Source organism: Tursiops truncatus, chromosome 18, assembly GCF_011762595.2.
Source record: "Tursiops truncatus isolate mTurTru1 chromosome 18, mTurTru1.mat.Y, whole genome shotgun sequence".
Taxonomy (NCBI): domain Eukaryota; kingdom Metazoa; phylum Chordata; class Mammalia; order Artiodactyla; family Delphinidae; genus Tursiops; species Tursiops truncatus.
In genome coordinates this window covers 33,678,144-33,701,098 of record NC_047051.1, presented here as the reverse complement: position 1 = coordinate 33,701,098, position 22,955 = coordinate 33,678,144, and the positions used below count along the sequence as shown (strand labels likewise).

General features: G+C 37.5%; 1 pseudogene; it reads left to right on the top strand.

Annotated features, from left to right (window-relative positions):
* The first annotated feature begins 20,137 nt into the window (after window positions 1-20,137).
* Window positions 20,138-21,637, top strand: LOC109547297 (SH2 domain-containing adapter protein E pseudogene; annotated as a pseudogene).
* The last annotated feature ends 1,318 nt before the right edge of the window (window positions 21,638-22,955 follow it).

Here is a 22,955-nt window from a genome sequence, read left to right as displayed (position 1 = left end):
TCTTTTTTTAAATTTTTAAATTTTATATTGGAGTATAGTTGATTAACAGTGTTGTGCTAGTTTCAGGTGTACAGCAAAGTGATTCAGTTATACATATACATGTATCTATTCTTTTTCAAATTATTTTTCCACTTAAATCTTCCTTTTCCTATATGAATAATGTTCCATTATACATATGTATTGTGTACTTTTTTATCCATTAATTCATTGATGGACACTTAGGTTGATTCCATGCCTTGGCTATTATGAATAATGCTGCAATAAACATAGGGGTGCAGATATCTCTTCAAGATGGTGATTTCATTTCTTCTGGATATACACCTAGAAGTGGAATTGCTGGATGATGTGATAATTCTATTTTTAATTTCTTGGGAAACTTCCATACTGATTTCTATAGTGGTTGAACCAATTTAAATTCCCACCAACAGTTCATAAGTGTTCCCTTTTCTCCATCACATTATTCTTAAACATGCATACACTTTTGTACCTTTTCTTGGATATTACCTGAAAAAGCCACATACTGCTCTTGTGATGACAGGAGCAGTATTTTCACCTTGACTGGACACATTTCTTCTTATTTCAATTTTGCTCTCCTACTTGATTGGGGAATGAAATCAAAGTTTGATTTTTTCTTATTGACCACTTCTGATAAAGAACCATTACTCTTCCAAGTTTAATTTTTTAAATTGTTGTTACTGTCTAAATTGTCTAAATTCTGAAAGTACTCCCAAGTAGTTAACTCATTTAGGTAAAATAAATTTGATTTCTATAATACTGTTTAAATTTAGAAAATTCTAGATGGTGTCTATGGCTTTTGAACTACATATAGTTTCTTCATATGACTTGATTTGTTTCAATTTATTTCTTTAAAAAAATCTACAGTATAAAACAGAAGTTAAAATGAGATTAGATGATAAAAGTGATGATTCAGATAAATCTTATAAGTCCTACTTCATATGGGAATATTATCAAATCAAGAAACACTCTTATTTTTCATCAGTTCCTAAGACTCAGTTGAGAAAACAGCAATTTTTAAAATAATTTTCTAGAATTTAAACAAATCTTCTTTGTTTGAAAAACTTACTTTGTTTCTCGGAACACAGTGCAAGAAAGATTTGTTTTTAAGGTTTGTATTATTTTATACAAAAGAGACCATGATAAATCTATACTAATTTTTCTTATCATTCACTGAAAAGAACATTTCTGAGCACCTACTGTTTGCATGACATCGTGCTGTAGTGATAAACATAACTAATATTTTAAAATAAACAGTAGAATACTGAGAAGCTAACTGGAAGTATTATTAAGCTTTGGCTAGATTTTGCTTGGGGCAACTCGGGCCAAGAATGGGAATAATAAACTATATTGAGGCAGCCCAGGATGTCAGGCTGAAGCCTGATGAATGAGATGGAAACATGAGGCATTATTGATTGGGTTTTTCTTTCACCAATTTAAGTGTAAGAGATGAAACTTGGAAAAGTAAAAGTTTTCCTTAGGCAGGGAAAAAGATGCATGAGTGCTTCTCCAGGGGATGGGCAGCTGCCAGTCTAGAGAACAAGCTAACCAGTGTACAAGTCACAGACAAGAGAGACAGGAGGATCTGCCAGACAAGCAAGAATGATTAATATTCAACTGTTTATCCACCCACCGGGACACATTCACACTTCAGACAGAAAAGGTCGAGCACAAAAAACTATTTCTCCCCTTGCAGGATTTTGTGATGGCTTGATTGCTAACTAGCTGGCTTAGTGGTCACTGTGATTAAATTACCCATATGTTCGACATTTCCTTTATCTTAACATTCTGGAAATATGCAGTTATTTTTGGTGATTTGTTTCCTGCTAAATATTCCGTATTGCATACTGAAGATTTTAGAACCCTGTAGTACCTTCACATGCTTCTTGTTATAAATTAACTTAGAAAACTACGGGAAGCACAGCTCTCTTAGAAGCTCAGGGACAACACCTTTGTTTTTCCCAACACTAATGATAAAACTGGGATCCAAAATGACAGCAACACATTCAGAGCTCAATCAAAGGTGATTGGGGACCTTCACTTATTTATTATGCTACCTTTCCTGTGTCCTATTTGTTTAATGTTGCTCTATTTTTACTAGGACCCCTGAAGTTGGGTAAAAAGAAATCAAAACTAGTATTAATGAGTTCCCTTTTGGGTAAGAGGACTCCTAGGTGAGTCTATCACAGATTAAGCCTTCCAAGAGAGTCTAATTTGAGTGTTATTTATTCTGTCACTACTACTTATCAATTATTTAACATAATCTTTATCACCAGCTTATTTCAACATCTAAAAATATTAAGGTACAGTTAGGAGAGGTCTTTTTGAAATTAGCTCCTATACTTTCTGGAAACAAGTATGCTTCTAGGGAACTAAAGGAAGAAAGAGACAAGATTCTCTTGCTCATGTAATTTGGAACTTAAAATGCCTATCTCCATTCCTGTAGCATAATTCATTCACTGAAGTTCATGACATAATAAGGCTCACAAGACTACAGCAGAGACAAGATGGGTAACTAGGGCTTTCTACTCTCCAGACACCATGTTATGAGGGAAGGAGATGGTGGAGATTACAAAGGGACCAGTGAATAACACCTTTCTTTTCCTTAATCAGTCTCTGCATCTGTCAAAAAATAAGACAGAAGAATCAGCACATGGAAGCAAAAAATTGTCCTTACAATTGGTAAACTGCATAGGAGGATGTAGCAAGATAGTGGGCTTCCTAATACTACATCATAGAATTAGACCAACTTGCCCATGCATTAACAACCAGGGTTGGAAATTTGCAGACCTCTCCATGGAGAGGCACACCTTTTAAAAGCTAATAAAATCCAAGAGCAGACCAGAGCCCATGCTTCTTACAGGTACCTTGGTTCCCAAGAGGAAAAAGTGGCTTAACCATGCATGCCTTCTTCATGCAAACATCAAGCAAAACTCATCCCAGCTATCCTCATTTCCAAAGGTGATGGGAAAAAAGTGGTAGTCAGGTCTACTTAGGGAAAATGTCTTATTGGTAAAAGTTAAAGAATTGAAGACTAAGCACCCTTTTCAAGTGAGTTTCTACTCCTGTCTGAATGGAGTGGGCTCTGCCAGTAGAAATGTAATCAGGTCTTAGAAGAAAGACCAAAGTCCTCAGATGAACCCAGCTTCATCCCAGCTCTCCCTCTATACCTTGGAAACTCCTGCTCTCAGGAAAATGAATAGAAAGGGGTGGTGATTTGGAAAGGGAAAGGCAAATTAGTCACAGATAAGATGGGTATTAATAGGACATTGCTCACATTTCATCAGAGCAAATACAAAGTTTGGACAAAGATGGCCTGTATCTGAGAAATAAATGAACAGTAATGCAATGGCAATTTTGCAGACATACAATAAACGCATTTGAAAGAATGAACAAAGGAACAAAAACAACAAATGAGATGTACAGAAGGGAGACAAAGAACTCAAGTATGGGAGAAAATATCACCTAAGAAATAAAAGCAACACTATACAAGTGCTACAGAAGAATGTAAAAAAATTGACACAACATAAAAAGAGCTCAAAATTACATAATTAAAAAATTAGAATGAGATGAAAGCATACTGTAACGTTAAGAGAACAGATGTAGGAATAAATAACTCCAATACAGACATATTGCTTAAGTGAAAAAATAGTGAGGGACAGAATAGAGGTGGATTAATAAGAACAAAATTGACACATTCATAATCAGTAAAAAAAAGGCAAGAATAGGAATAACTAGTGAGGAGATGAAATTATAAAGAACAGGAAAAAATGATCCAAAATAAAGATAGCATCTTTGACATAATGAATATAAGATATGAAGCATAAAAATATTCAGAATATAGGAAAATGGGTTTGAAATGTAGAAAGACATGACTAGTTAGATTAAGTACGTATAATATCTCATGGAAAAGTGATCAAAACAAATGTATCAAGATAAATGTTGACCTATTGAACTATAAAGAGAAAGGAAGGCTTTTGACATCCAATACAAAAATTAAATCACTTACAATATGAAAGATTAAATCTAGACTCATAGATTTAATCTCATACTGCACAGCAATAATCAATGCCAGAAGATATGGAATACTTTGTAAAAAAATTCTAAGAAAGATATTTTCACTCAGCAACATACCTACACAAATTCTCCTTCAAGTTAGATGAAACTAGGAAAAAAAACACTGAAAACCTGAACTAATTCAGGTAATAAAGTAAATACTAAAACACTTCTAAATGATAGAAATCTATCTAGATTTATCAAGAAATAAATCATAATCAAATGATAACATGGAAAAAAATGGGTGGTATGGTTTGGAATGATATGCTGAAATATTATTTTCTTCTGCTTTTTATGGTTTCAGTTTAATCAAACATGGATCATTTTAATAAAAATCATTGTCTGTACTTTTCAAGAACAAATAGTATAATTCCATTTAGGTAAAATTTTTTAAACAGTCAAAATTAATTTATAGTACAGAAATAAATCAACATTTGACTGGATTCAAGAGTAGGAGATTTACCTACGAAGGCACATGGGGGAATATTTCTGTAATGTAAATGTCTACATCTTGACTGTGGTCCTGCTTACACAGGTGCATAAATTTATCAAAATTCATATAACGTTTTACTGAAAATAGGAGTGTCTTATCATAATTACATTATACTTCAATAAACTTGATTTAAAATGCAATATGAGTTACTGATGACAAATAATCTGGTGGCATGGTGATTATTACTCATATACAAAATACACACACACACACACACACACACACACGATACTTTATACTGAGTGGCTATGATTACTTTTCTATTAAATGTGATCAAACAATAGAATTTTTATCCTAGAATTTAGGTAAAGAGGTTAAACAAAACTCCAAGACTCTTAAATGAGTGGTCTTTTGTGAGGTCCACAAAGATCCCCATAAGAGGCTGCTCTCTCTAATGTTGTTTCCCCTGCCCAGTCATCTGATGCACGTCCTCATCCATCCGCAGTGACTTTATACTTTTCAGAAAAAATATCCAAAATTATTTACCAATTTTCCCATTAGACTCTGGATTCAACATATTGTGATACAGAACACGCTATCTCCAATTCAATCTACAATCCAATTTGATTTCTTTCATTCTGAAATACAGTTTCAGTGAAATATAAATTGGTCATTATTTTTAACAGTTAATTATATATTTAACACGTGTTCAGAACATTTTAATCCTAAATGCAAGCTATTTTAATGCTCCATGAATTATGATACATATGACTTTTACATTAATAAATATTTATGTTTTATTCCATACATCTATGTATATAAGTACTATTTAGATAGAAGAGATGTTAGAAATAGATGATGGATTGATGGATGATAGGTGGGTAGATAGATACATAGATAGATAGGGAACTAGGTAGATAGATATTAGATCGACTTTTTTTTTCTATACATCTCCCAAATCCACATACCCTTTCCAATTTGGGGAAACCATTCTCAGAGTAAGATTGAGTGTAAAACCAGTGACGCTCCAGCTCTGTGCACCATGATTCACAGGAACCTCTATGAGTGCTAGAAATTGTCACGGGGTTACCTTAGTTTACTGCTTTGAGATTTTTCAGGGAGCAGCACAGAGATGTGGAGCCCTGGTGGAGCTCAGTGTACTTTCTGAGTTGAGGAGACAGAGCTGAGAGTGTGAGGACACCAAGGCAGAAGAGATCACAGGGCAGAGTACCAAAGAAGGAAAAGCTACAGAGAGAGAAAACTCAGGAGATCTGTACCAGATCCACCTCAAATATTCAGCAGAGTACGGATCAACATATGTATGCGAGGAAACTATACAAAGCTGGGGAAAGGGACATCCTAAATGAATAGAGGGACAGTCACCAATGCTCAAGGAAGGCCAGGAATAATGCCTCTTCTCAATAGCCAGATTTGAAAACCTTATGATCATAGGACACTATGAATGGAGTACTCAGAAGTGTCCTGCACTATTAGTGGGGAATAATTATCCCTATATTAAATATTGCCCTTATCTGGTGCAACAAATCATAAAAGGATCAAACTGTTTCTAAGAAACTTGACTGTATCCTAGGAAACAAAAAATATCTCAAATGAGCAGCCTAAAGGAACTAAAACTAAAAAAGATGAATGAACAAACAGAAAGTTAGTAGATGGAAGGAAATAATAAGGATCAGAGCAGAAATAAATGAAATAGAGAATAAAAATATAGAAAATATCACTGAAAACTAAGAGCTAAACTGAAAAGATAAGCAAAATTGATAAACCTTCAGCCAGATGCAACAAAAAGAGAGAGAGAGGGAGAAAGGACCCAAATAAATACATCAGAGATGAAAAAGAAGTTACCAAAAACACCACAGAATATAAAGGATCATAGAGATTACCACGAACAGTTATATGCCAATAAAATCAACAACTTAGAAATGGACAAATTCCTAGAAATAAACAATCTCCCAAGTCTGAACCAGAAAGAAACAGGGAATATAAACAAACCAATTACCAGTAATAAAATTGAATTAGTAATTTTAAAACACCCATAAAACAAAAGTTCACTTCAAAAGCTTCACAGGTAAATTCTACCAAATATTTAAAGAACAGTTAACACCTATCTTTCTCAAGTCGTTCCAAAAAATTCAGAGGAAGGAATGATTCTGAACTAATTCTGTGAGACCCCATCATCCTGATATCAAAACCAGGTAAAGACACCACAAAAGAAGAATATTAAAGACCAACATCACCAATGAGCAACAATGCAAAAAATCCACAATAAAATACTAGCAAACATCTTTCAATACATTAAAAAGATCACACACCTTGATTAAGTGGGATTTATCACACTGACAAAAGGATTATTCAACATTCACAGACCAGTCAATGTGCTATATTATGTGAACAAATTGAAGAATGAAAATCATATGGTTATCTCAGTAGCTGCAGATAAATCTTTTGACAAAATTCAACAACCATTTATGATAAAAAGAAACCTCTCAACAAAGTGGGTATAGAGGGAACATAACTCAGCCCAATAAAGGCCATGTATGACAAATCTACAGTCAAAATCATATGCAATGATGAAAAGCTGAAAGTACTTCCTATAAGATCAGGAACAAGACAAGGATAGCCACTCGACATTTTTATTCAACATAGTAGTCAGACAAGAAAAAGGAATGAAAGGAATCCAAATTGGAAAGGAAGAAGTAAAACTGTCACTGTTTGCAAATGACATGAAACCATACATAGAAAACCTCAAAGGCAACCCCAAAAAACTGTCAGAACTCATCAATGAATTTGGTAAACTGGCAGGATACAAAATTAATATAAAGAATTCTGTTACATTTCTATACACAAACAAGGAACAATCAAAAGGGAAATTAAGGAAATAATCCCATTTATAATAGCATCAAAGGTAATAAAATACCTAGGAATAAATCTAAGGAGGTGAAATACCTGTACTTGGAAAACTATAGGACACTGATGAAAGAAATTGAAGATGACACAAACAAATGGAAAGATATACTGTGTTCATGGATTAAAAGAATTAATATTGTGAGAATAACCATATTATGCAAGGCACTCTACAGATTCAATGCAATCCCTATCAAAATACCCATGACATTTTTCATAGAACTAGAACAAATAATTCTAAATTTTGTATGGGAACACAAAAGACCCTGGAAAGCCAAAACAATCTTGAGAAAGAAGTACAAACTAAAGGTATCACACTCCCTGATTTCAAACTACACTACAAATCTACAGTCATCAAAACAGTATAATACTGACACAAAAATCAACACAGAACAATGGAACAGAATAGAGAGCCTAGAAATGATCACACACTTATATTGTCAATTAATCTACAACAAAAGAGGCAAAAATATACAATGGGGGAAAGACAGCCTCTTCAATAAATGGTGCTGTGAAAAACTGGACAGCTACATGCAAAAGAATCAAGCTGGACCACTTTATCACACTATATGCAAAAATAAATCAAAATTAATTAAAGACTTAAATATGAGACCTGAATCCGTAAAACTCCTAGAAGAAAACATAGGAAGTACACTCTTTGACATCAGTCTTAGCAATATTTTTTCGGTTCTGCCTCCTCAGGTAACAAAAAGAAAGGTAAAAATAAACAAATGGGACTAAATCAAACTGAAAATCTTTTGCACAATAAAGGAAACTATTTACAAATCAAAAAGCCTGCCTTCTGAATAAGAGAAAATATTTGCAAAGCCTGATAAGTGGTAAATATCCCAAATACATAAAGAGTTCATACAACTCACCATCTGAAAAACAAAAACCCAATTTAAAAATGGGTAAAGAGCTTGAATATACATTTCTCCAAAGAAGTTGTACAGATGGCAAACAGGCACATGGAAAGATGCTCAACATCATTAATAATTAGGGAAATAAATTAAAAGCACAATGAGCTATCACCTCTGGCCTGTTAGAGTGACTATTACCAAAAAGACAATAGATAACAAGTGTTAGCAGGGATGTGAAGAAAAGGGAACTTTCCTGTACTTTTGTTGGGGATATATATTCATACAACCACTATGGAAAACAGCATGGAGATTCCTCAAAAAAATTAAAAATAGAACTACCATAAATCCAGTCATTCCACTCCTGACTAACCAAAGAAAATGAAAACACTAATTTGAAAAGATATATGCTCCCCTGTGTTCATTGAAGCATTATTTATAATAGCTACAATATGGAAGCAACCTAAGTGCCCCTCAATAGATGAATGGATAAAGAAGATAAGACATATAAATATAAATGGGAATATTACTTATCCATAAAAAATAATGAAATCTGCCATTTGTGACAATATGTCTGAACATAATGGCTATTATGCTTAGTGAAATAAGTCAGAGAAAAACACACATGATTTCATTTATATGTGGAATCTCAAAAAAACCCACAAATGAACAAACATAATAAAATAGAATCATAGATTCAAAGAACAAATATGTTATTGCCCAAGGGGAGGAGGGTGGGTGGATGAGAGAAAAGATGAGTGAGATTAAGAGGTACCAACTTCCAGCTACAAAATAAGTTAATCACTGGTATGAAATGTGGAGTGGGGAATATAAGTCAATAATAATATTATATCTTTGTATGGTGACAGATGGTAACAAGAGTTATCATGGTAATCATTTTATAATGTATATAAATATTGAATCACTGTGTTGTGCATCAGGAACTAACATAGTGTTGTAGGTCAGTTATACTTTAATAACAAATTCAGAGAAAAGGAGGTCATATTTGTGGTTACCAGAGTCCAGAGTATAGAGGAGGGGAAATTGGATAAGGTGGTTAAAAGGTACAAACTCTCAGTTATGAGATAAATAAGTACTAGGGATATAATGTACAACATAATTAATATAAAAATATTTTTATTTTGGATTTATATAAGGTGACGGGTATCCACTAAACTTATTGTGGTAATCATTTCAAGACATATATGTAAGTCAAATCATTTTGATATATACCTTAAATTTATATTGCACTGTATGTGAAGTATATCTCAAGAAAACCGAAGGAAAAAAGAGAGAGAGAAAGCAATTACCAAAAAGAACTTTATGTGTTGAAAAAGATGAGAAAACTTTGTATTATTTGAAAATAATATTACATAGCTGTAGACACCAAAAATATTATTATTTGTGAATTTAATCAAAATTTTTAAAATATTATAATATATTTTGAACTAGTTGAAACTGAAGAGTAATCAGAATCCAGATTCAGCCAGTTGCTAAGACTTAATATAAAACTAAAATAAAATAGTCACTCCACTGTATACTTCTTTGCATTTGAATTGGCAGTCATTCCTAAATTTATTAGTTTCATAATTTCATATTTTTATATAAATGGGACTTTTTCTTTGTTAACTTTTTTGTGTTCTCATTTTTAGTTAATAATGTTGATCATTTATTTTAGGATATTTTAAAAAATCACAAAATGCATACAAAAGAAAATTGAAATCATCCATGATTCCATTAAGCAAAGAAACATTTATTTTTTAATCATTACAAAAGCACTGCATTTGACAACATGAAAATGAGTATCTACAGATAACTCAAAAAATGAAATAAATTTAAATTCTCCCACAAGCATGTCCCTTAGAGATAACTAGCATTAACACTTTTATAAACTTATTTCCACTTATTTTTCCATACATATATATTAAATGGCAAGATTCCTCTTATAAATTGAATTTTTCACTTAACTGTATATCATAAACATCTCTCTATGCCAATGGATGTTTATCTACACTACCACTTTTAGCTGGATGAAAAGAGTTGCATTTTATTAATACACTATAACTTAACACCTATTTATAGACATTAATGTGTTTCCTCTCAACATTTTAATAAAATAAATAAGGCTATAGTGACTCTTTTTAAGACCCAGGAGACACACTGACTGGGTTTTATAATCAAGGCTCCTGACTTCAAAACTTATTTCAAGGACAAATAATCATTTATGATCATTGCTTATATTACATTCAATCAAAGTATCTTGTTCAGGACCTTAAGTGTCACTGTTCATACACTGTCCCCTCAGAGAGTTCAACAACTCATCCTGCAACAACAGGAGGAGGAGAGAGTTAGCTCTTGTCCAACCACAGACTGCACTCCTAATCTATAGAGTCTAAGCAATGGTAAAATATGGATGTCATGGATTAATGTTCTGTGGCCTGTTTTCACCTGCCCTTGGTCAAAAGTGGGGACTAACAACGAGAACAGGGGTCCCTGACATCTGGGAACTGCCCTGGTACTGTCAAAAAGGCCTTGGTTTTCTCCTGTTGAACATAAACAATTTTACAGAAATCAACATCATAAAAAGGAATATGTGACCATATGACTGTGATGGATCAAGACAAAAACAAGACAAAATTCTATAATATGTCTAAAAAAGAACAAAAACCTGAACACAGTCCAAACAACAAAATGACCCAAATACTTCCCTATCCTGACTAATGAGTGACTGCTCTGTCTTTCACCAGTTACAGTTTGGCCTCATTCTAGCTTTCCCTCCTTCTAGATAAGATTTGCATAATCAATCATAGAATTAACACCACTTCCTGAGAGCATCCAATCCAGAACAAAGCCCTGCTCCCTTGAATCCTCCTGAAAATCACCCAAATCAGGATAATAAGCCCAAATCCTGTAAATCTTTTTAATACTCTCTCACTGAAATGCCCCTTGGTTCCCCATAATGTGAGCTTTTCCTCCTTACAGTAAGTTATGATCCCAAATTATTTAACCACCGGAGTCACTGGAGAGCATTGACACTTTCAAAACAATTAGAACACTTTCTAGCACATGGTAAGTGCTTAATAAATGTGAGCTGTTATCATTATAAGAGACAGCTTATTGTTAGGTAAAATATATGGATTTAGAAATCAGACCTCATTCTGCACTGTCTTGGCCAAATCCCAGATTCCTTTAAACCTCAGTTTCTTCATCTGTAATGTTAGTTACTACAACACTTTCCTGCAGAAAGATGAGTATTATTAGACGAAGTACTCATTTAATGTTAATTTTCTTCCTATGTCTTCCCATTTATTCCACAAAATGTATACCCCATTTCCAAAACAGTAAGTGCATTCTCAATGAAACAATCCACTTCTTTTCAGTTCTCTCACAGATACCTACAATAAGCAGAAACAAAGACATAAACAAAGACATAAACACTTTAAATAAGGAGATTGGTCATGAAGAACCAGTTTTTATTTCCCCCCCCCCCATACAAGAACCTGCTGCAAACTCTTAAGCAGAGGGTAAAGGAATGAAAGAGTGTGTCACAGAATGCAAGTTCATGTGTCTGATGCACACTGAGGCCAAACACTATTGAAATGTCAGAGTTTGGGCAGAGAAAAGTTTACTGCAGGGACATACAAGGACATAGGTGGCTCATGACCAAAAAACCCAGAACTCCCTGAAGGGTTTCAGCAAAGCATTTTTAAAGGTCAGGTGAGGGAGGAGGGTTTCAGGGTTTGTGATCAACTTGTGCACAATTCTCTGATTGGTTGATGACGAGGTAACAAGGATTAACATTATCAATCAGTAGGCTCCAGGAGGCCTGGGGGCTGTGTGCTCATGGTCATCAAGCAGTTAACATCTTCCATTTGGTGGGGGGTTTTCCACATCTGTAAAACAACTCAGGAAATGTACATCAGATACTGTTATCTAGATACTTCAGAGAAGAGCTAAAGCAGAGGATATGGGGGAAGGGCCTGCTCTGGGAAGGCCCCAGAGGGTCTGTTACAAGTGAAGGTGTAACTTTGCTCCTTGACCAAGATAGAAGTGAGCAGAACAAAGTGGAAATATTTCTTAGAGCCTGGACAACAATTTATACGCAACCATTCCTACACATATTTAACACATTGATGTCCTAAAAATTCAACTTACATAACCTTCAATAACCATTTACTGTGTAAATAATGCAACACTTGAATATAAATACTCTTTATTAGTGTCCTTTACTAACTAAGGACATTTGGCATGAAACAGATATTCATACAACATTTTTCCTCTTTTTTGAACACAGGTGCACCATAGAGGAAATAAAATAACAAAAAGAAAGAAAAGCTTTTTTTAAAGGTGTTTTCTTCCCATCAATAATTGAATAAGAGAATAGAGGGAGCAAAAAAAAAAAAAGACAAGGACAATAGGTCATATTCAAATTAAATACAAAAATATAAGTGTGCCTACTGAAACTAAAATTCAGTGATTATATTCCATGAACACTTCAATTTTCTTGCTTCAAATATCTTTAGGTTATCTAAACATATTAAAATGTTTTTAGTTTTTTTTTTTTTTTTTAAGAGACTGACAATCTTCTTCATTAGGAAAAAGAAAACAAACTCAGATTAAAGGGTTAACACAAAAAAGCATTAGAGTGAAGGAAATCAGGTCTGATGGAAATCAAGTGTCAGTATAATGTAAAACACCTTAATTTTGACTTTTTTTCCTTTTGGTTACTTAACAGAACACTTCACAGAACTTTTGTAACCAAAATCAGGTTTGGCTGTTCACCACTCATATGCAAACAATTCAAGAGGCAAGTGTCAGTAGAAAGGAAAGGTGCTTTCATCAGAAAGCCAGCAATATGGGGAGATGGTGGACTTGTGTCCAGAGACCAACTCTGAACTTTCTGCTCAGCCATGACAGTTTTTAAAGGGAAAAATGGGCAGGGGGTGCGTTGGGGGGAAGAATCTCAGTGAATCATCCAGGCAGGAGGTTGCGTTCTGCATCATTCTCCTTGCGTGCAAACTGGTTAACTCTCTCTTCAGATGTTATCTTGTCTTCAGATCTGCCTGCAGGATTGCTAAGGGGGATGTTGGAGGTAGAGAACTAGTCATTTTTTAACTGCTTACTTCTTCATTCTTACTTCTTTTATCTAGGAAAAGAATCAACAGCTTAGACAAGGCATGGTGTGTACTCAGGAGAGCATAAGTCAGGAGTTAGTTTCAACTGCTTAATGATCTCTTTCCTATAATTAGCTTTTTTTTAAAGTTAGGGGAAACAGAAATGGGCAAACAGGAAAAGGGGGCAAAAAGCTTGTTTCAATTTAACCTCATAATTTATATTACCTCAACTTCTGATGAAAGTAACCAAATAAAATATGAATTTATGGATTTAATATTTATGGATCTACTAATATTATGAGATAATCAGGAAATAGAAAATAAATGTAACTGAGGAGCAATTTTATGGAAATTTATTGATATGTTTTCACTCATCTGGCATTTTGTAATTTCTGGAAACCTTTTTTGGTCCTTAAATTCTAACATACTTAAATATATATTCCAATTTATATGCATATTCAGTTGTGTATTCTAGCTGTCTCATACAATATATTCACATCAATTTAATAGTCATCCTTTATTTACATAATATTTAAATGTAGATTTTGCAATATCTCTTTTACTTGTTCATAATTGTTAAATTATTATCTCCTTCAAATTGATTATTGAGTTTACAGTCACTTACTGTTCTTTTTACTGATTTTCAAACACATAATGAATGTTCTATTGGTCTCACCACATGTGGATAGAATTGAACTTTTAAAAAAAGTACTGGTTAAACTTTGGTATTAGTGGTTAGTGATTATCAGTTTGTTACTCTGATTGTAGTTTGGGAGGACTGTTCTCTAAGGAGTATGTAAATGGGAAAAATTATTTAATCTTTAATGTGGGTTAATGAATCTCAGTAGCCAGACCAGCTGTGCAAGAAGTCTACAGTTCTATGTTTTGTATAACAGTATTATTTTGGACTCTGGGAATCCATTCCATCTATCTAATGGGAGGTAAAAATAACTTCAGTTTTTCCTGTTTCTCCTTCCTCCTCCTGGAATTGACCAGGAAAATGATTAGGAACTTAGGGGTGACCCTCAACTTGACTAAACTTTAGATAAGCTTCTTCCTGACACTAAGCCCCTTCACTCCATGTTATTAGAGCAATTACTATAGAAAATTTGTAATTATAAAATTCTTCCTCTACCTCTTTGAGATGCAAATCTTTTTAAAAGCTTTTTGGCAGTTATATAATCCAGGAATGTCTTTCTCAAGGATCTGGGAGCCATCTCTTTTAAATCAGGAATGATAATACACCTATCTTCCAGTCTCTGTGATAGAGTAAGTGTTTAAATTCATTGGGAGCCAGTTAGCAGGCACAGATGTCCTAACTGTAGAGAAAAACATTGCAAACTCAGGAATAACACAATGTGCTCAACACACCCCACTGACCAACTTCCCCACTAATGTCCTCCAGTATTTTTCCACTAGCTCATCCCAGCACTTAAAAACCTTCCCACCTTTAATTCTTATAGACTTTTAGACACCAAAACTTTCCATTCATCCTTGAAATTAACTTGTCCTACACAACTCATTCAGGAGCTCACCTACACATGGCTAAATTATTTTAATATTCTCCTCACTAGAATGTCCTTGGATCAGATCTGCAAGCAACAGAAAACAAATCTGGTCAATTTAGACAAAAGTTGCATTTGTTGAAAGGGTAGTCAAAACATCACCAGAGAGTCCCAAACTGTGGTTGGAGGCTAAAGAGCCAGGAGCTACAGCATAATGTTGCAAGAATTGCTGATATTCTTTCTTCTATTAGGCATTGATGCTGTTCCTAGCCCTGCCAATTCCACTGACTCTGATCCTGGCATATTGCTACCTCTGCCTTTTCTAGAAACAGGAAGTAGCTCCTTCTGCTCCTGATGCTGCTGCGGATACTACTGACTGCCACCCGTCCTCAGACTGAATCCCATGTGGACTTGACTTCCTCACAATACCCTTGTAAACATGTGCTCATTCCCTAGTGGCAGAGGATCCTGGAACAGTGAGTATTTTTGCATTCTATAGTGAGAGATGAGCTCTGCCACATAAGCTGGAAAATTCCAAAATTACTGGGAAGTGTTTCACATGCTGGGCCCTAAAATAATGACAAAACTCCACATAAGGGGCTTCCCTGGTGGCGCAGTGGTTGAGAATCCACCTGCCGATGCAGGGGACACGGGTTCGTGCCCCAGTCCGGGAAGACCCCACATGCCGTGGAGCGGCTGTGCCCATGAGCCATGGCCGCTGAGCCTGCACGTCTGGAGCCTGTGCTCTGCAACGGGAGAGGCCACAACAGTGAGAGGCCCGTGTATCACAAAAAATAAAACAAACAAAAAAAACACATAATATCCCTTTTCTATCTACCTTATGTAGAAATTTAACATTGCTTCTATTATCTTGCCATGAACTTGCTTTCAGAAATCCACTGGTTGCAACAACATGGATGAAACTGGAGAATATTATGCTATGTGAAATAAGCCAGACGCAGAAGGACAAATACTACATGATATCACTTACATGAGGAATCTAAAACAGTCAAACTCACAGAAGCAGAGAGTAGAATACTGGATGCCAGAGACAGGAGGAAGAAACAGGGTGTATTAGTCAAAGGATAAAAAGTTTCAGTTATATAAGTCCTAGATATTTATTGTCTAGCATTGAGCCTATAATAAAAAATAATGTGCTGCATACTTAAAAATTTGCTAAGAGGGTAGATCTTATGTTAAATGTTTTTATCGCATACAAAAAAGAAATAATACTACTAATAAATAAAGAGAGTGGGAGGAAACTTTTGATGGTGATGGATATGTTTATAACATAAGTGTGGTTTCACAAGTGTATACTTATCTCCACATTCATCAAGGATTATACAATAAATATGTGCAAATTTTTGTATGTCAACCATACCTCAATAAAGGTATTGAGGTATGGTTAACATACAAAAAATTTCCACTGGTTCTTAGTAACCAAATGAGACTAATATCCTAAACTGGGCATCTATACTCTTCTATTATTAGGCCACACTGAAACTACCTAACCTCGCTTCTCTTAATACTCAATATAAATCCTGACTTTTATTGTTCCTGGAACATAAATTCCAAGACCAAGCTTTTGTACATGTTATACCCTATGCCTGAAAGTCCCTTTCCTCAATGTCTCTGTAGAAATTAGGGATGATAAACATTTTTCAACTCCAATGATATCTGTGATAAAATGTAGGGTCTTCCTGAAACACTTTATTGAGAATGATTAATGCTGCTTCCAGGTTCAGTGAGAGCATGACTGATTAGTGATGTCTGCCATGTCTGAAGGACAAGTAAGTGACACACTCATATAAGATCTCTGCCCTCCCTGGTCTAAGTATACTCAACTTTCATAACTCTTTTCAAATAACCTCCTCTATTAAGCCTTGACCATCTATTATAGCTCACCATGACCAATCTATTTTAAAATAGATATTCCTTATTTTTTATACCCATTTTGATATTTTTTTATCTCTTTTCACAGTATCATGAACATATATCTGCATATATCTTGTTCCCTAGACAGTAAGCTCCTAAAGGCTACAACTCTTCTTTTCTTCTTCTGCACATCAGCCCATTGATCTGTACTCTGTCCTCAGCAGATGGTCAAAAAGTTTATTTATTGAAGGAGCTACTACCACTGTGAACTTATCTCATGTTTCATCTTCCTCTTTAAGATTTTGGGCTCTCATATTCTCCACAATGACTCGTATGGTGTTTTATTTCTTGCTGAACAAGGCTGGCTTCTCAATTTCCTAACATATACCTGGCAATGATGCTGGTAGGTAAATTAGCTCGGTATCCCAAGTGGATTCCCTAAGGTTCCTTGGATCCCAGCAGCAGCTACAAATGCATTGTGCTTCATTCCTTTGACAAGCTCATTATGCTCCATTGTCACCTGTTCTCACACTGTGTGCTTCAGGCTGTTGCAACATCACACCAGCCTCTGCTACCTCAGGCTAGACCTGCATTCCAATATGACTACTGTACCCCTCCCTCCCCCTGGCCTGAATGAGCAAGAGAGCCCTAATCAACTGCTGCTGTAACCCCCTTCAGTATGGGTGGGGAAGAGACTCCTGAGGGCAGTCTACACGCAGAGGCAGGGCCAAAATGAAAGCTGAACCCCAGGAGCTGTGCGAACAAAGAAGAGAAAGGGAAATTTCTCCACACAGCCTCAGGAGCAGCAGATTAAATCCCCTCAATCAACTTGATAAACCATCTGAAGAATACCTGAATAGACAACGAATGTTCCCAAAATTGAGACAGTTGATTTTGGGAGCAACTGTAGACTTGGGTTTTGCTTTCTGCATCTAATTTGTTTATGGTTTTATGTTTACATTAGTATAGTATTTAGTTCTTATTATCATTGGTAGATTTGTTTATTGGTTTGGTTGCTCTCTTCATATATATGTATTTATTTATCCTTTTTCTCTTTTTGTGAGTGTGTATGTGTATGCTTCTTGGTGTGATTTTTTCTGTATAGGTTTGCTTTTACCATTTGTCCTAGGTAAAAGGACAAATGTTTTTACCATTTGTCCTGTCTGTTCATTTTTCCTTTTTGTATTCTTTTTTTGTTTGTTTTGTTCTCTCTTCGTTTTCTTCTGAGCTGTGGGTTTGGCAGGGTCTTGGTGCTCCAGCAGAGTGTTGGGCACCTCCAAGGTGGGAGGGCTGAGTCCAGGACATTGGACCACGAGAAACCTCCCTGCCCCATGTATCATCAATCAGAAAGAGCTCTCCCAGAGATCTCCATCTCAACACTAAGACACAGCTCCAAATAATGGCCAGAAAGCTCCAGCGCTTGACGTCCCATGCCAATCAACTAGCAAGACAGGAATACAACCACACCCATTAGCAGAGAGGCTGCCTAAAGTCATACTAAGTTCACAGACACTCCAAAACACACCACTGGATGTGGCCCTGCTCACCAGAAGGACAAGATACAGCGCCACCCATGAGAACACAGGCACCAGTCACCTCCACCAGGAAGCCTACACAAGCCACTGAACCAACTTCACACACTGGTGGCAGATACCAAAAATAATGGGAACTACAAACCTGCAGTCTATGAAAAGGAGACCCCAAGCACAGTTAGTTTAACAAAATGAAAAAACAGAGAAATATGCAGCAGTTGAAGGAGCAAGGAAAAAACCCACCAGTAAAAACAAATGAAGAGGAAATAAGAAGTCTATCTGAAAAGAATTCAGAGTAATGATAGTAAAGATGATCAAAATCTTAGAAATAGAATGGACGTAGAACTAAACAAGGACGTAGAACTAAAGAGCAAACAAACAATGATGAACAACACAATAAATGAAATAAAAAATTCCCTAGAAGGAACCAATAGCAGAATAACTGAGGCTGAAGAGTGGATGAGTCACCTGGAAGACAAAATAGTGGAAATAAATGCCGCAGAGCAGAATAAAAAAAAAAGAATGAAAAGAATTGAGAACAGCTTCAGAGACCTCTGGGACAACATTAAACACACCAACATTTGAATTATAGGGGTCCTAGAAGAAGAAGAAAAAAAAAAGTGACTGAGAAAATATTTGAAGAAATTATAGTTGAAAACTTCCCTAAAGTGGGAAAGGAAATAATCAATCAAGTCCAAGAAGCACAGACAGTCCCATACAGGATAAATCCAAGGAGAAACATGTCAAAACACATATTAATCAAAGTAACAAAAATTAAATTCAAGGTAAAAATATTAAAAGCAGCAAGGGAAAATAACAAATAACAACATACAAGGGAAAATAATAAACAAGGGAAACCCCATAAGGTTAACAGCTGATCTTTCAGCAGAAACTCTGAAAGCCAGAAGGGAGTGGCAGGACATATTTAAAATGAAAACCTACAACCAAGATTGCACTACCCAGCAAGGATCTCATTCAGATTTGATGGAGAAATTAAAAACCTTACAGACAAGCAAAAGTTAATGGAATTCAGCACCACAAAACCAGATTTACAACAAATACTAAAGGAACTTCTCTAGTCAGGAAACACAATAGAAGAAAAAGACCTACAAAAACAAATCCAAAACAATTAAGAAAATGGAAATAGGAACATACATATCGATAATTACCTTAAATGTAAACGGATTAAACACTCCAACCAAAAGACACAGACTGGCTGAATGGATACAAAAACAAGACCCATATATATGCCGTCTACAAGAGACCCACTTCAGACCTAGGGACACATACAGACTGAAAGTGAGGGGATGGAAAAATATATTCCATGCAAATGGAAATCGAAAGCTGGAGTAGTAATACTCATATCACAAAAAACAGACTTTAAAATAAAGACTCTTGGAGAGGGCGGGCTGTCCGCTGGTGGCCCACCATCCGTCGCGGTGCCGGGGACACTCCCGCTGCCTCCGCTTCATCTCCCCTGGTCCCCAGGAGAATGGGCAGGGCTGTCTCAGGGCTTCCGTGGGCCCAGCCTCTCCCACTTCAGGAGGAAAACACAGGGGAAGCCCCCAGCACTCGCCGCCCCCGGAGACCTGCGGAGACCCCGGGTGTGCAGGCGCTAAAGATGAGCTCGAGCGGGGTCCTGGTGCATCGTGCCTGTTGCCGTTCGTGTCCGGAGTGGCATCTCATGCCCGCCCACTGGGCGCCCCGAGCCCCCGGCCCTGGGCCGTAGGGGCCCCACCCTGAGGGGTGTAGGTGACGGCCGGCCCAGGATGAGTGAAGCAGCCGTCGCGGGGCCTCGCTGCAGCCTCTAGTGCCCCAGCCCCAGGGAATGCAGTGGCCCCCGGCCCCTGGTGCTTCTCCATGTCTAAGCTGGGCCTCCTCGCTCGCCTGCTCCGTGGCCACGACGCTCCTGAGCCGCGCCGGCCAGGCTCCCCTCATGGCGGCCAAGTGGTTCAAGGAGTTCCCCTTGAACCTGAAGACAGTGTCGGAGCGGGCCAAGCCTGGCAGCAGGGGAGGCGGCAAACTGAGCAAGAACTCAGAGGCGGGTGGCACGGGGCCCGCCCTGGGCAAGGGACGAAAGAACTCGGCGGCTGAGCTGGGGAGCAGACGGGCCGTGGTCGGCCCCCTCAAGGATAGCCGGCTATCCCGAGACAGCCTGCAGGGTCTGATTCAGGCTGCCGCGGGCAAGGGCCGCAAGAACTTCTGGGCCACCGAGGAGGAGCCCCACTGGGGTGCGGCCAAGAGCTCAGGCTGCAGCACCTACGTCAACAGGCTCATCAAGGTGGACACTCAGGAGAAGCATGGGAAGAGCGACTACCCCAGCAGCAGTAGTAGCAGCAGCAGTAGTAACAGCAGCTTTTCCTCCACGTCCTCTTCCCCTTCCTCCCTGGGACCCGAACTGGACAAGGGCAAGATTATTAAGCAGCAAGACACGGTCATCATTTTAGAAGACTACGTTGACCCTTATGATGCTAAATGGACGAAAGGCCAAAGGGATGCAGAGAGAGTAGGGGAGAATGATGGATACATGGAACCCTATGATGCACAGCCAATGATAACAGAAATCAGACGACGAGGTTCCAAAGACCCCCTGGTGAAGGCTCTTCAGCTGCTCGACAGCCCCTGTGAGCCAGGGGAGAACGGCATGAAGCCCGAGCTGCTGGCCAAGAGACGGAACTCCAAGGAGCTGCTGGGGAAGCTGCCGCAGCTGTACGACACGCCCTACGAGCCGGCAGCCGAAGGCGGCCAGCGCGCCGAGGGGCCGGAGCGGAAGGCGCAGCTGCCCCAGGACGATGAGAGGCCTGCGGCCAAGTACGAGCAGCCCTGGGAGTGGAAGAAGGAGCAGATCGTGTGGGCGATGTCGGTTCAGTTTGAAGGCTCTGAGCAACCTTCCGTCAAGGAGGAGACAGTGAGGCAACACCACCGACAGAAGAGCTGGACCCAGAAGATCTTGAAGCCAACCCTCTCTGACCACAGTGAGGGGGAAAGAGTGGACTCAGCCCTGCTGCTGGAGAAGCAGCCTTGGTATCATGGTGCCATCACCCGTGCTGAGGCTGAGAGTCGACTACAACCCTGTAAAGAAGCTGGGCACCTAGTTTGAAACAGCGTGTCAGGGACCAGTAGTTACTCCATTGCACTAAAGACTAGTCAAGGATGTGTCCGCATCATAGTGGCTCAGACCAAAGACAACAAGTATACCCTGAATCAGATGAGTGCTGTCTTTGACAGCATCCCGGAAGTGATACACTATTATTCCAATGAGAAGCTGCCTTTCAAGGGGCCAGAACATATGACCTTGCTCTACCCTGTGCACAGCAAGCTGCACTAAGGTTCAGCCACCAAAAGCCCCAACAGGGCCTCTCACACCTAGGAGGGCATCAGCACCCAACCAGTATCTCAGAGGACAAGGCTGGACTGCACCATAATATTTTGGAGGAAGAGAGACGCTTCATTTAGGAGTCAAAAAGTCTTTGGCCTTGAATCCATTCCATGACACTTGGTTACTGACCTGTCCCTTTTCTCCTTGCTAAGTAGTTCTACAATGAGAAACCATAATTTACCAGTTGCCTCCAGTCCTGGAGTAGGGTGCTCTATTTGGGGCGTGACCCTCAGGAAAGGTAAGTCAGGGGTCCAGAAATATTAAGATTCTCCAAAAATGTGCTAGTTGTTCCATGGAATACCTGGTCTCCAAACAAACCAACAAAAATGCACTTGGATTTTATAAGACAACAAAAAATGATCATGTGGACCCAAAGAGCATGTAATACAGTACCGCTTCTTGGGGGAAAAGCATGAACAGTGGAAAATAAGTAAATAGTGAGCACTTTGGAGAAAGCTGTATTTCTCTCTTGAGGGTCCTAGTTCAGCTCTGGAGTCCATAAAAATTCACAACTGTAGGGTCTGGCAAAAGGATTATTAAGAAAGTCTGTGTTTTCTCAATTTCTGTGGACTTTTTCAGCAAATCAGTAATATAAGCATAAATAAGAAGGAAGATGCATCTGATTTAAGAATCACCAATATAATTAAGCATTGGCAGCATTACCATTATTCTGAATTACAGAATAAAATATACAACAAAGATTTCATTCCTGATTTTTAAAAGATCTGAAAATTTACAAAGCTCAACAACTGTTTTCTTATTGAATAATTATATAGAACTTCTGATATCTTTTGTTTCACCTTTGTTCATTTTAGTTATTGGAGCCATTTTTAATTTTTATCCCTAAAATTGGATTCACTTTGTATTTTAGAGTAACTTAAAAATACATATATATATAGAGAGTTCCCTGGCGGTCCAGTGGTTAGAACTCCACAGTCTCACTGCCCAGGGCCCAGGGTTGGGGAACTAAGATCCCACAAGTCGCGCAGCATATATATATATATATAAACTCTAGGATATGATTGTGTGATCTGGGTCTCTAAAACCTGCAAAATTTCTCTCATGCTGTACAAAGCAGACCGGTTGGCACCATATAAAAATATTTTAAAAGACTGGCATTTTCTCTATCTACTACTGCTTAAAGATATTAAAATAATATTGATAGTACCATTATGATTTATTGTGAACTTGTATTGTCAATGTACTTACTGTGAAAAAACACCCGTGGGAATGGCATACTGTGAGAAGGCTACAGTGAGTGGCTCTG